At 42.0% G+C, this 13471-nt stretch overlaps 1 protein-coding gene across 1 annotated transcript in view; it reads right to left on the bottom strand.

Moving 5' to 3' along the window:
* Positions 1–11404, bottom strand: part of LOC117884840 (sodium channel protein type 2 subunit alpha) — a 127614-nt gene extending 116210 nt beyond the window's left edge. The window contains exon 1 of the mRNA XM_034785698.1: positions 11163–11404. The gene's annotated coding sequence lies outside the window, so the exon portion shown is untranslated. The remainder of the gene's footprint in view (positions 1–11162) is intronic.
* Between the last annotated feature and the right edge of the window lie 2067 nt (positions 11405–13471).

Here is a 13471-nt window from a genome sequence, read left to right as displayed (position 1 = left end):
GGGGGGGGGGGTGGAGAGAAGAATGTATGCAGGTGTGAGAAAGAGGTAGCTAATTTTAACTCATTTTAAAACATTTACAAAGTAAAAAAGGAATCCGTATGTAAATACAGTGCTACACTTTGAAAAATGCTTCTAGTAGGCACAGAATTCTAACAGTTTATTGATCTCATGAAGCACTTATTGTTGAGTTGGGAACTCCATGAACACATGGAAAGCACAAGCATCCAACATGGAGGAAACTGACGTTTTCATAGACACTATATGAAAATTCTCCCTCAGGAGCCAAGCTGCTACTGACAGGTTCCTTGCAGCTGCACAGTACCAGCTGCTGAGAGGCTGCTGCAGGAGTTAATTCTGCTTGGAGTAATATTAACTCCCACTGGGATATATGTTAGGCTCAGAGGGCAGAATATCATAAGTCCTGTTTCCCAGTTCTTTCCCTATCAGCCCTGCATAGTCTGTGGAGCCTCTGCCCCTATGGAGCTGCAGCAGAAGGGGCTTCCATGGGCTTAAGAGAAAGCAGAGGTGGAGGAGCATGTGTTCCCCTATACATCCCCTGCCCAGCTATGCTCAACCCGGTCCCTTGTGCTCATGTTACTGAAGGGAAAAATTTGGTCTTTTATCAGGGACTTGATGGTTATCATATCTATTTCCAGATTCTAGCATGTGGAAGCAACCTGGCTATAGTCATCCAGGTAGTTAAGTTCTAGCCAAGGTAAATTAGGCCAGTATTTATTTGTAAACATTTGAGGTTTCTTTCTTTGTATTTAGTCTTACAAAGTTTTATGGGGTAGCAGTTCCTACAGTGCCTCTCGGCAAGATGCAGCACATAGTTCAGTGTGCAGATGGGTCCACAGCCCAGCTGCTAGTTCTTTGTACTCGTTATGTGATATTATTGATTATAAGCAGGTCTGGTAGCTCTGCATATGATTAGGCGCCAGATGCTTCCCCTTGTAAGACACGGATTTCAGTTGGCTAGAGTAGCCAAACTTTAACTATTTGGATTGAAATTTTCCATGCTGGATAACTGATTCAGGCTGAATATTTTTTGAAAATTTCAGCCAAAATGGTTCAGCTGTTTCTGAGAACGAGGCTAGGGAAAGGTTTGTTTTGCTCATGCTAAAAAGTTCTGGTGACTTATCCTTTGAAAAGCTCTAGTAGCCCTAGGCTCTGGAGCTGAGATTTGAAATTTAGCACAGGTGTAGCCTTTGTGTCAGGAAGTAGCTTTTGCTAGACCCATGAAAATTTGCCCAAATGCTACCAAGTTATAAGTAAGGCTATGACTTTGTCACAGAGGTTGCAGAAGTCACGGAATCCGTGACTTCCAAAAACCTCTGTGATTTCAGTCCATAGGCGGCTGGGGGCTGGGACCTGTGGAGTACCCCAGTCACCTGAGGCGGTGGGGGGCCCCCCAGTTCCCAGACACCATGGGCAGCAGGGATACCCCGCAACTTCTGGTTGCTGTTGGCACCCCACAGTGGCTGGCTGCCACAGTGGGGGTACACACAGCTCCTGGCCATTGTGGGCGGAGGGGGGGGCATAGCTCGTGGGTGGCAGGGTGTCCCCTGCAGTTCCCGGCCAGCACAAGCGGCAGAGGGGACCCTGGAGCACCCTAAAAATAGCCATGACAAAATCTTCATCTAAGACAAAAGCTTAGGTATAAGCCTTTAACAAATTGTCATTTGCACATGCTAGAACTTCGCAGCTAAAAACTCTGAAGATACTGTCTGCACCCAGTATGCTCCAGCTCAGAGCTGAGCAGGATTTTTCTTGTAATTGCAGCTCTGGACTGCTGCGGGTCATCATTCTGGGTCTTGGCACCTGAACTAAGAGCAAGAAGGCTTCCTCTCTTTTGTTCTCAATGACCCTCCCCCGCCCCCTGGCTGGCACCCAGAGCATGGCAGAGGAAGCCATGTGATCCAAAAGCAGAGGAGACTAGGGCTAGACCTGGGGGAAGGGAAATGGGGACAGGGGTTGGGGTGGGAGGAGACTGGGAGCTGCAGGGAGTGGAGGATTAATAGGTTTTACCATTAGATCACCTAGTCTGCCCTCAGAGAAGACCTGGACCTGGCCAGGCAAGGAGATGGTGAGCAAGCAAGGGAAACAAGGGGTGGAGGGGGAATGGGAGGCAGTGCAGGAGTGTGGGGAGATGGACATCAGATGAGGAGCCAGAAGTGAAGACTGAGACTGACAGGGCAAAGAGATTGGGATAAAGAGCCAAGGCCAGGAGGAGATTGGGACTGAGAGACACAAGAGGTGGGGAACATAGCTGCTGCAGAAAAAGAAGCAGATCAGATGAGGAGCCAGAGAGGGAGCGGGGACTGGGACTGGCTGGGCAAGGAGACTGGGATTGACAGTGGGCTGCAGTGAGGAAGACTGGGACTGGGAGAAAGGGCACAGATTGGAGGGAATGGGGTTGAAGGGGCCAGGTTAGTTGGAGCAGGCAGAAGAGTCTGTACTATTAGAGCACATTCTCCTCCAGAACCCATGATTTCTGACTCGCACCATTCCTCTGCTGTCAGCAAATATCTGAAACCCATTGGTAAAGTGTCTCATCCCCTTTCAGTCCTGGTCTACATAGAGGATGATAACCTACTACTGTTATCAGTTACTCAGATAACTCAAATGTCAGAGGTCTGTGCAGTGAATCCAAAGCTTCCAACTCTGCTGATGAAACATGTGGGTGTCATTATGATGCCACATAAGGGAATTTCTGTTCTTTCAGTTTGCTTTTTTAAAAACCTAAGAAACTAGACACATGTACACATAGGATGGATTTGCTCTGGAAATGAATCAGGGTATTATCTGTAGGACCCTTACCTCATTTGTTGCAGAAGTTAGAAAGTTTGCTGGGAATGATGCAGGGGATTGCAGGAAGAGAAAGGAGGTTCTCAGGATTAAAGCAGGTGCATGTTGTCCTGGAGAACTGGATTCTCTTCCTGCTTCTTCCACAGAATTCCTATGTGCTGTGGGTTAGTAATTTAAACCAAACTTTTCAGATATGGTCCTTAATTGTGAGCTCCTCATTTTCTGGTTGCCTGATTGAGGTTACATAGGAAACTTTAATTCTGGTATTTCCTAACTTTCGAGTGTTTGCAACCTTAATTTTTCTTTTAATGTAGTTTCTTTGTGTGTAATATTTATCTAACATTTTATATCTCCAAAGCTCTTTATTAAACACTAGCCAGTTAATTTTCAAAACACATTGCTTGGTATCAATACCCAGTGGGAAAAGGAACCACACAGAAGATGTATGATTGGCCCAAAGACCCACAGTGGTAGAGCTAGGATCAGAACTCAGGAATTCCTGATGTACTGCTGCTTATGGCATTAATTTTTTACAATGGCAAACTACTAAACCCTGAGCACCTCTACATTAGTGTGGTCAGGCCTGTCAAGTGAACATTTCAAAATGTCATTTTGTGAGACAGAATACAGGCTCAAAATTCTCTACTTTTTAACCTAAAATAATAGATTAGGTCAAACAGTGTGAAAACAGTCCCTGAATGACCAGCTAGGTGATCTGTGTAGGCCAGAGCTGTTTGATCATTTCACGTTTTCCTACTTTGGGCAGGCTGCTATACTGAGAAAATCTGGAGCTGTGGCATCACAACAGACTATTTTGCTCCCTTGGAAAAGCAGGTTTCACCAGTGCTCCCTTGTGACTTGACCAGCATGTTTGTTTCACTGGGTAATGAAAAGATCAGTAAGATGCACAGCATTAAGAAGCATTAAGCAGATCTCTATTGTGTTTGGGTTTTTTATCTGAAAGAAAATTGAGTAGTTAATTGGCCCACAATTAAATAGAAATGCCATTTAAAAAAAATTGCAACAGCTGGCCAGGCCAGCTTCCACTTGCATTATACATTGCTGTGATGACTTAAAACTTTATAATAGAGAGCAATTAATTGGGAGCATTGTGAGCAGCATAAAACATGTTTATAGCTCAAGTTATCCTAGGGGACAAAGTGCATACGGCAGACATAGGCGGCTGAGGGAGGGCAGAAAGGTGATTATCACTATTCCACTGAGAAAACTAGCTAGAACTTGGGGGTAGCAAAATGTTATCCAAAGAAGAATGAGTCTGCTGTAAACAGGAGTTATAGCTGTGCTGACTGATTGGGGTCTGAGAGTCCTACTATGTGACTAAATTCCCGCCAGCTTGAGATTGTGGGCTTAGCTGCTCTTACATTTTAAAACTAAGATTTAATACTTTGATACATTTTAAATATTTTTGAACATATTAATATATAAATGTGCAGGTTATTGAGTTTAACAAGAACTCTTTTTCCAAGTGCTAACAGATGAGGATTCTTGTCATCTCAAGCTCAAGAATGGAACAGGAATGGACTGGAAGAGTGGCATGATATGAACACACCTACAGTAGCACCCTTGGGGGGCCACCAAACAAAACATGGGAGCTGGAATTTTTCCACCATTGCAACCCTAAGTTTGGACAGGCTGGTGGTTTGTTCAGTTTCATAAGGACTAAAAAAAAAAAAAAAATTAAGGGAATTAAATTTGTAGTCTGTCAACCGTTAAAGTATCACTTTAAACCCACAAGTTAAAGGAAATTGACTGTTCAGAATAATCTGCCAAAATCTAGTCCAAACAAAGTGCAATTGCACCCACTGTGACTTGGCGATTTGGGGCTAGATCTGTTGATTTCAATGTAGTAATGTCAATTTATACCTGCCGAGAATCTGGCCTTTGCATCTTAACTGTAAGTTTCCTTTCTTTTGGCATTCCATTTTGATCAATTGTGCCTAACCCTGTGCAAATCAAGGGAGTGGAGGCAAGAAGCCTTCCCGGAGGGATGGCTCACTCCCCTCCGCACTAGCCAGCAAAACTGGCCCTTTTTAGAGGGAAAACACATTCCCCTGTCACCCCTCTTTCACAATATGTCCTGACGGCACTGTGCTGTCCTGCAGTGCCCCACTGCCAGGAGCAATGCACCACTGCACTACCAACAATGTTCAACTGAGCTAAAAACCAAATAGAACTTTTAATATTTTGTTAACACAGCTCTCTTATCCCCCTTTCCTGTCTTATCAACTGAATTTCTGTTCTTCCGAATCTTTTACAGATTTTACACATCATTACACTTCTTCCTCCCTCTCCCTGCACTGGATTACTCTCCCCTTTTTATATTTCCTTTTCCATGTCCTGATCCTTTTTTGTCTCTTTTCCTTTGATTCACGCCCTATTTATTCATTTTTTCTTTCTCTTTTATCATGCTTTCTGAGTGAAGTATTCAGTATCTGTCAGAGCCCTAAATACCTCCCCATCTCTCCCATGTTTTTCATACCAGCATCCTCAAGTTTCTGCATCGCATCCACCATCTTTCTCACAAATGACAGGATGTGATTCTCTGGAGAATGTGTGAACTCCTAATCTTTAATTTGCAAGAGAGAACTTGGCTGAGAAAGGCATAATAGCCCCTCCTCCAAGTCTGGGTGTGTTCCCAGCCTCTGCCAACCCAGGGATCACGACATCAGCCTCAATTTGCATCCAAGTCTTCCACATAGAATTAGAGATCATCACCTTTATGCCTTCAAGCAAGCTCTCATATTTAATTATTTTTTCTGATGCCTACTGGTGAAGTAGAGTAACAGATTGTCACTGTATCATTGCTGACCTGCCTTCACTTTGGCTTAGAGAACCAAGGCTTTGCTTCAGATAATCAGAAATAATCTAATTAATAAATTATACAGTTGGAAAAAGTGCAAGTAAGATCTTATTACAGTCACAAATGTTGTATATGCCCTTGGAGCGCTTTGAATGTTACACTGAAAAATTCCTTACTCTGTTGAACCCCTTAGGGTAGTGACCTTCCTGAATGTTTGGACAGTTCCTAGAACAATGTGGGTGCTACTTCAATAGCATAATACGCCTAAAACATTTTGGGAGTTTGAAAATATTACTACTACTAATAAAATAAAATGTGATGGGAGCAATATCAGGACCAAAGTGAATTAATGTTTTGCCTGATCAGATACTTCAGGATCAGGATCAGAGTTACTGAAGCTCAATACTGAAGTGATGTAAGTAAACAAGAATCAGAGTGTGGCTAATTAAAACACACAGAATGGCTAGGAAATAACATTTTAATTTCAGACTTCGAAAAGAGTATCACAAACAATTAAACTCTAAAAAACTGATAAGAGCAGAGAACACTAGTCATTGCCTCTCTGGAGTTGCAAAAGCAAAACTATAGTCACTCTGTCCTCACCTTACCTCATTTTGTGTAGGTACTTGCAATCAGAATCTCTTTTGGTCTGTGATCTTACCAAGTACAAAGAGGTGAGTTTAGGGCAGATTTTATTTACTTTTGACAGTTTGTGTCAGACCCTTAGTTTCAGAATGAGATATTTGTATTTGTCACTAAGCAAAAACTACATTAAGAGTCAAATATGCTCAGCATTGTGAAATTGCACTGAGGGGGCCAAAAGAAATGGTGTAGAAATCCTCTTATATACAGTACACACACACACACAGATATCTCTGCCTCACACTGAAGGCTCGGTCCTGCAAGATAATCTTGTGAAATGCTGAGTAAGTCCTACAAGTGGAGTGCAGCTTCACTACTGGCCAGTGCTTGTTGGCTTGAGGGGATACTGTTATCTGGCTAGAGGCACAGTTACATCTCCAGTCTGCTATCTTAAACATGGAGATCAGCAGCACATGTCAGTGTAACATGGACTATACTGCACCCACTTCAAGGATTACAGAGGTACCTCTCCAATGTGCATATCCCAGGAGCTCACTGGAAAATTCTTCCTGAGGTCTCCAGCCACAGTATGGCTCCTCCATACTGCCTTGCAATCCACCTCCAGGATGCAGAGCAGAATCTTACCCTTAGCTATCATTAACCAAGTAACTAACAACTGCAATATAATTTGAATTTCCCTTTATCCTTCCAATCACAACCAAGATAAAATCACTAAAACATTGTCTTAAATATAACAAAGTTTAAAAATTAATCAGCTTTGAAGATGTCACCATGACAGTGTGATGATCCACAACAGGAGTAGCAGAATCAGCCTTCTGATTAGAATGTACAGGAAATCTAAAAGTTTGGCCAGGTTATAAGCCTCTACAATATTTTTTACACATGCTCAATAGAGGCTTGATAGAGACTTTCAGTAAACATTTCCAAAGATTTCATCTGCAGTGAATATGTTCCAGCCTATTCCATCAGGGTTTAGCAGCACTTTCATCCCAATTGCTCTTCCTGGCTGCCAGGCACTGCTGTGATACTTAGCACTAGAACTGAAAGCAGAAAGATTGTCTCTCATGCGTTGTGAATGCTCCTACTGCTGACACCTAGACAGCACAGAGGACAAGGAGGAAGCAGCCCGATTCAAAAGAATCAGGGGACTGTGAAGGAAATAGGAAAAAGGGAACAGATGCATGCTGGGAGACAATGGAAGCAGAGGTAGACAGGAATAAGCTAGAGGGGAAGGTTATTATTCAGTATTTCTTTTTATCTTCCCCATTTAATGTGCGGCCTCAGGCCTTATTTACTGCATACACTCCAAAACCTGCACTTAATACAGAATTATGTTTCAGCATGGACTTTCCTATGGCTCTTATTGCTGTAGTATCTAGTGATTCAAAAACTAATGAATTTATCTTCACAACACCACTGTGAAGTAAGGTAAATTGTTCCCATTTTACAGATGTAGAACAGAGGCACAGAGAGATTAAAGCCAAAATTGTCAAAAATGTCTACTAACCTTGAGTGCCCAACTTGAAATGCTTGATTTTTTCAGAGTACTTAGCATTATATAGTGCTTTATATGTTCACACATAGAGGTCCCATTGACCTCAGTTGTAGTTGGAAGTGCTCAGCACTTCTGCAAACCAGGTTTCAAGAGTCTCAAGATAAGCACCAGGAAATTAAAAAAAACTGTTGTATCAACCAGGCAAGGTATGCCAGCACCCAGTCTGCACTGGATGACTTCACCGTAGAACCAACACAAGACATTGCACGGGAACCAGGACTTGAGAGACGGCCTGTCAGATCCAGACAACCACCTGCCTGGACTAGAGACTATGTTATGTAGTATCTACAGTGTTTTCAGTGTAATATTTTTGCCAATAGTATAGTGTCTTGTTTCATATTTGTTCCTGTGGTTAGAACAACAATGTTTATTTTATTTGGGAAAGTTTCTTAAGAGAGGAGGGAATGTGGTGTTTAGATGTTTAAAACTGGGAGCACTGGCTGTTGGGAGTCTGAAAGGACAGGAAACAGGAAGGAGGGGGGAGGAGTTGAGGCTGAGTGAGAGTTACAGAGGGTGCAGCTGAAGCTTGGTAAAGAGGTTTCCACTGTAAAAATAAAGTCCTGTTCAAGCTTGTTAATACCTTGCCTGGGTGATACAACAAAAACACAATTAGTGACTACCTGTGAAAAGTTTGGTTTAAACGACTTGCCCCATATCACAAAAGAACTCCAGGACAGAGGCGGAGATGGAATCCAATTATCTAGGTGGCAGTCACCTTAAACAGAGACCATCCTTTCTCTATACATTGCACACTTTCCAATTTATGCAAAAATAAGACAACAGGGCTCCTATAGAAAACAGACCCATACACTACACAACCCTGATTTCATTCTTAGAGCGCCATCCATATTTACTTAGCCTGCAGAAAGGCAATGGAAAAACAAAAATCTCAGTTCCACTGCACAAAGAGTCTCAACAATGCAGAAATCATGGGAGGGACTGTGTTTTCCCTGCTTACACACAGCAACCTTTATATGAAGCGAGTATGGTATTCCACGGTAGCAAGTCCATACCCTTCCATACTGTAGTGTTTTGGATCATTCATGCAGCTACTGTCGTTTTCTTTGTTAATAAGGGAGTGCTCTCAATATCACTAGGCAGAGGGTTTAGGGGTTGGGCAGGGGCAGGGAAGACTTGTGACCTGTGGATCTGTCACTAATGCAGGTCCACTGGTCAAAACCTCTAGAGAAAGGGCAGAAGCCACACACAGTACTGCAGTTCTGAGGCTACAGCAGCAGCTGCAGAGCAGCTTTTCTGTGATGGGAAGAACTAGACATTTATATGGATAATGAGAACATCCTAAACTACATTTGATAGGATGAACATACATGGTATGGGATATAAGTCCTCACCCTTTTAGGCAGAAGTCAACCACTATCTGGTGGGGGTTGGGAGGAAACTTCCCCTATAGTCATCTTATTTCATAACTGTGCACTACACCTTGAACCTTCTTCAGAAACACTTGGTACTAGCCACTGGCCGAGAGGATGCTAGACCACTGCTTTGATCCTTCATTTCCCACAACCGTCATGGAGGTCTAATGTGCACAGCCAGCTTACTCAGAATGTGAATGGCTTTGGAGCCAGGATTTGCCCTGAAGGTTCACAACTGGAATTTTCATTGAAAGATAAAACCTCAGGTAGCCACAGTTCCATCTGTCCTGCTAGGTAACTTCTATTTAATAACACTGAGTTCATGTTTAAAAAAAGATATTGTCTTTGTGAGAACAGGTGTAATTTTAAAGCAAAAATACTGTGGTTCCAATTTAGCAAGATACTTAAGCATGTGCCTAATTTTAAGCATGTGAGTAATCCCATTGATTCAGAATTATTCATATGCTTACAGTTAGGCACATGCTTAAGTACCGTGCTTAATTAGGGTCTATAGGCACAAGGGGCCATCATCCTTAATAGAAACCAAACCTATTTTATCATAATACAATCATCACTGAAGGAAATAGCAGCTCAGCTAGGTACAATGCTTTTACCTGCTCCCCAATTCCTGGCCAAGAAGGGAGGAACCCTTCCACCTCATGAAGACAGCAGTAATTTCCCTATATCCACTACAGTAGCCCATCAACACACACACACACAAATCAGCAGTGCTCAGGAAAACACAAGGAGTAAATCAACATGCGCTGAGAGGAAGAGCATATGTGAAACCACTTTACATTTCATATATGTCAGAGAATCTTGTTAGGCCAAGGTTGCTTCTAGCCCACAAATCCTTATTGGTAAATTCTTCCTGCTTTGATAATGCGGACAAAATCCACCTCTATACAGGCACAGGAAAGCATGAATAATGGCTTTTCTACTTCCCTCCCTATGAAAGGAAGCAAGGTATTTTAAAATTAATCAGACCTTCTCATTTCTCAGGCTTAGGCTTCATGCCCTTCTTCTGATCTCTGGCTGTGTACTCCAGTGCTTTTCTCTAGTGCTTTCCCTGGCTAAAGAAATCTTTTTGTAGTCAGGAAAAGGTAAGGAAAAATAAAAAACAAGAATTGAAGAGACAAGTCATGGAGCTGCATGAGCTCTCCACCCCCTGAGTCATTCTGCTGTCTCTCACAGTCTGTGATATGTGATTAAAAATAATAAAGAAAAAATCATATTTGTGCCTCAAACAATACAGAATGGAATTTTTAAAATAAAAATGTAGCCTTCGAATATAAAGCAATTCACATTATGTGTCTTATGTGAAGTCCACAGCGGTGTAAAATTGTATTTCATTATAGGTATCCTCCATTCTGTCTTCAGTAAGGGAGAGGCTAGTTTTATTTTATTTAATTATTTATGTAATTATTTATTTTGGGGGATAAAAACCCAACAAATCTCCAATACCTTCCAAGAGAAGGAATTTAGAATATAAAGCAAAGCCTCTGTCTGAAGATGGTATAGAGAAGCAGCATACCCCTGCAATATAAAGCTTGGTAATCTCACTGGCTTGTTAATATACTTTAACATTTCACTCCAATTTGCATTTTGCATAAAGCATCAATATAACCTTCAGTGAAGAAATATAACACTTACAGATGACAGCAGCAGCAACAACAACAAAATACTACCACTGTGATGAAAATTAAAAAAAAAGAATTGATTCTAAACAAAATTACAAAATATACCTGAATTCTAAAGAATATAGGGCCAGTGAAACCCAAAGGATACCAAAATAATTTATTACTAGACCCAGATGTAATTTTAGCACAAAAACAGTATGAAAATGTTATCCAGCTGAACGGATGGCTTTGTATTCTCTGTTCCTCTTGTTGCATCTAATATTAATTGCAGACTAGGTGTGGCAGCATGAGAGAAGAACATTGGCATAAATGGGCTGAGATATATTGTATGATACCTTTAATGAAATATTCTGTTTTCTTACCTGATAAAAAGAGAATTACAAATCATAGCATAATATACATCCATATACTTATAGATGATCAGGCTCCTTCTGCTGCAGTTGTTCGGGTTCCTCAGCAAAGAAGCTTGTAACTCTTATATTTATATTAGCCTCATGGAAAGAAAGAAAAAAAACCCAACAACAAAGAAACCTCTGCAGTATTCTGTCTCCTCTGCCCTAGCTTCCTGTTATGAGATTCACTCTATGGTCCCCAACATCTATCAGCAAACTGATGTGGGGGGAAGGGGTGTACTGATGGAGGTGGAGGGGTGGGGAGAAAAAAAGATAATGTTAAAAAAAAAAAAAAAAGACAGCGTATTACATGACAGCGCCACCTACTGGCAGAGAGAATTAGATCATCTATTTTTTTTAACACCCTTATGGTCAGAACTGCAAGTTATCTTACAAAAACTGGTATAATCACTATTTAGCCTACAACCACATTGATCTAAAAGAAGAAAATATGAACTATTGAATCTGACCACTAAACATTTAGTAAAGTGTGAGGTGAGGCATAAGAGACTTATAGTATTCTGATTTTATATTAATAAACTTGTTTGACACAATTTTTGCTTTTGTTGGATCCATATATTATGAATCGCAAGAAAACTCAGGGCACTATAACATCTTCCCTTTGTTATATACCAACATGTGGCCTCTTTACATATAAAATTATCATCCCCATGTCAACCTCCTCCTAAAAATGACTTAATGTTAAAGATTGCTTTTTGGCCATACAATGCCTTCAGCCTTGGTTTGGGGTTCTGTATGACCTAACGCACATTTCTATAATTCAAAAATTAATGATTTGATTCCTATGTAAAGGGATAGATGCTTGGGTTTGGGGCAATGAGCATAACATCACACAGGAGGAAGGAATTAAAGAAGTGTAAAACTCACTTTTGTGTTTCCCTAATTTTGGCCAGCCTCTATATAATTTTGGTCTCCATTGTAAATTAATCCATTAGAAGGATAAATACCAGAGAGGGAGAGGAGTTATTTAAGTTAGGCACCAGTGTGGCTAGAAGAACATATGGGAACTATTTCTAACTATCAGAGGAGTGAAGTTCTGGAAAAGCCTTCCAAGGGGAGCACTGGGGGCAAAAAACCTAACTGGCTTCAAGACTGAGCTTGATAAGTTTATGGAGGGGATGGTACGATAAGACTGCCTATAATGACACGTAGCAGCAAATATCTCCAATGGCAGGTGATGGGACACTAGACGGGGAGGGCTCTGAGCTACCACAAAATATTCTTTCCCAGGTGTCTGGCTGGTGGATCTTGCCCACATGTCCAGGGTCTAATTGATCACCTTATTTGGGGTTGGGAAGGAATTTTCCCTGTGGTCAGATTGGCAGAGACCCGAGGGGCGGGGGGGGGGTTCATCTTCCTTTGCAGCATAAAGCATGCATCAGTTGCAGGTTTAAACTAGTGTAAATGGTGGATTCTCTGCAATTTGAAGTCTTTAAATCAGTGGTGGACAACCTGCAGCCTGTCAGGGTAATCCGCTGGCGGGCTGCAAGACAGTTTGTTTATATTGACCGACCGCAGGCACAGCCGCCCGCAGCTCCCAGTGGCCGCAGTTCGCCGTTTCTGGCCACTGGGGCTGTGGGCAGCTGTGCCTGCAGATGGTCAATGTAAACAAACTGTCTCGCAGCCCATCAGCGGATTACCCTGACAGGCTGCAGGTTGCCCACCACTGATTTAAATCATGATTTGAGAGCTTCAGTAACTCAGCCAGAGGCTATTGGTCTATTACAGGAGTGAGTGGGTGAGGTTCTTTGGCGTGCAGCGTACAGGAGGTGATCATGATGGTCCCGTCTGACCTTAAATTATGCTGACTGCCAGTGGCCCGAAGACTGATATGGCTGCCCCAGCCACACTCTGTTTTGCTCTAGTCATGATCTTTATGTCAGCAACAGTTGGTGTGTAATAGGAGTCACTGTGCTACTGGAGGATCCCCTATAGCGGGGTGATTCACCCATGGCTGGTTACATGTATGGATTGCTTGGCAGCATGGTATAAAGTGGCCACACTCCAGCGTAGACTCTAGGATAAAATATCTGGACTACAAGTGCAGGATGAAAGTTTAAAATATTTCCTGGTGTCACAGAAAACAATGTATTGCTACATGGAAAAATTGAGATTATGGAAACTAGTTTTAATGCTTGCAAAAAGATGGACATAAGACCGTTTCTTCCAGAAACAGAGAGAGAGAGAGAGAGAGAGAGAGAGATTCTTTGTGAGCACAGGAAAAGCAGCTAACTTCTGGGCTGCCAGTCATAAAGTAG

The sequence above is a fragment of the Trachemys scripta genome, chromosome 11 (assembly GCF_013100865.1).
Source record: "Trachemys scripta elegans isolate TJP31775 chromosome 11, CAS_Tse_1.0, whole genome shotgun sequence".
Classification (NCBI taxonomy): Eukaryota; Metazoa; Chordata; order Testudines; family Emydidae; genus Trachemys; species Trachemys scripta.
The sequence above is the reverse complement of the archived record's forward strand: the minus strand, read 5'-3'. Positions and strand labels throughout refer to the sequence as shown.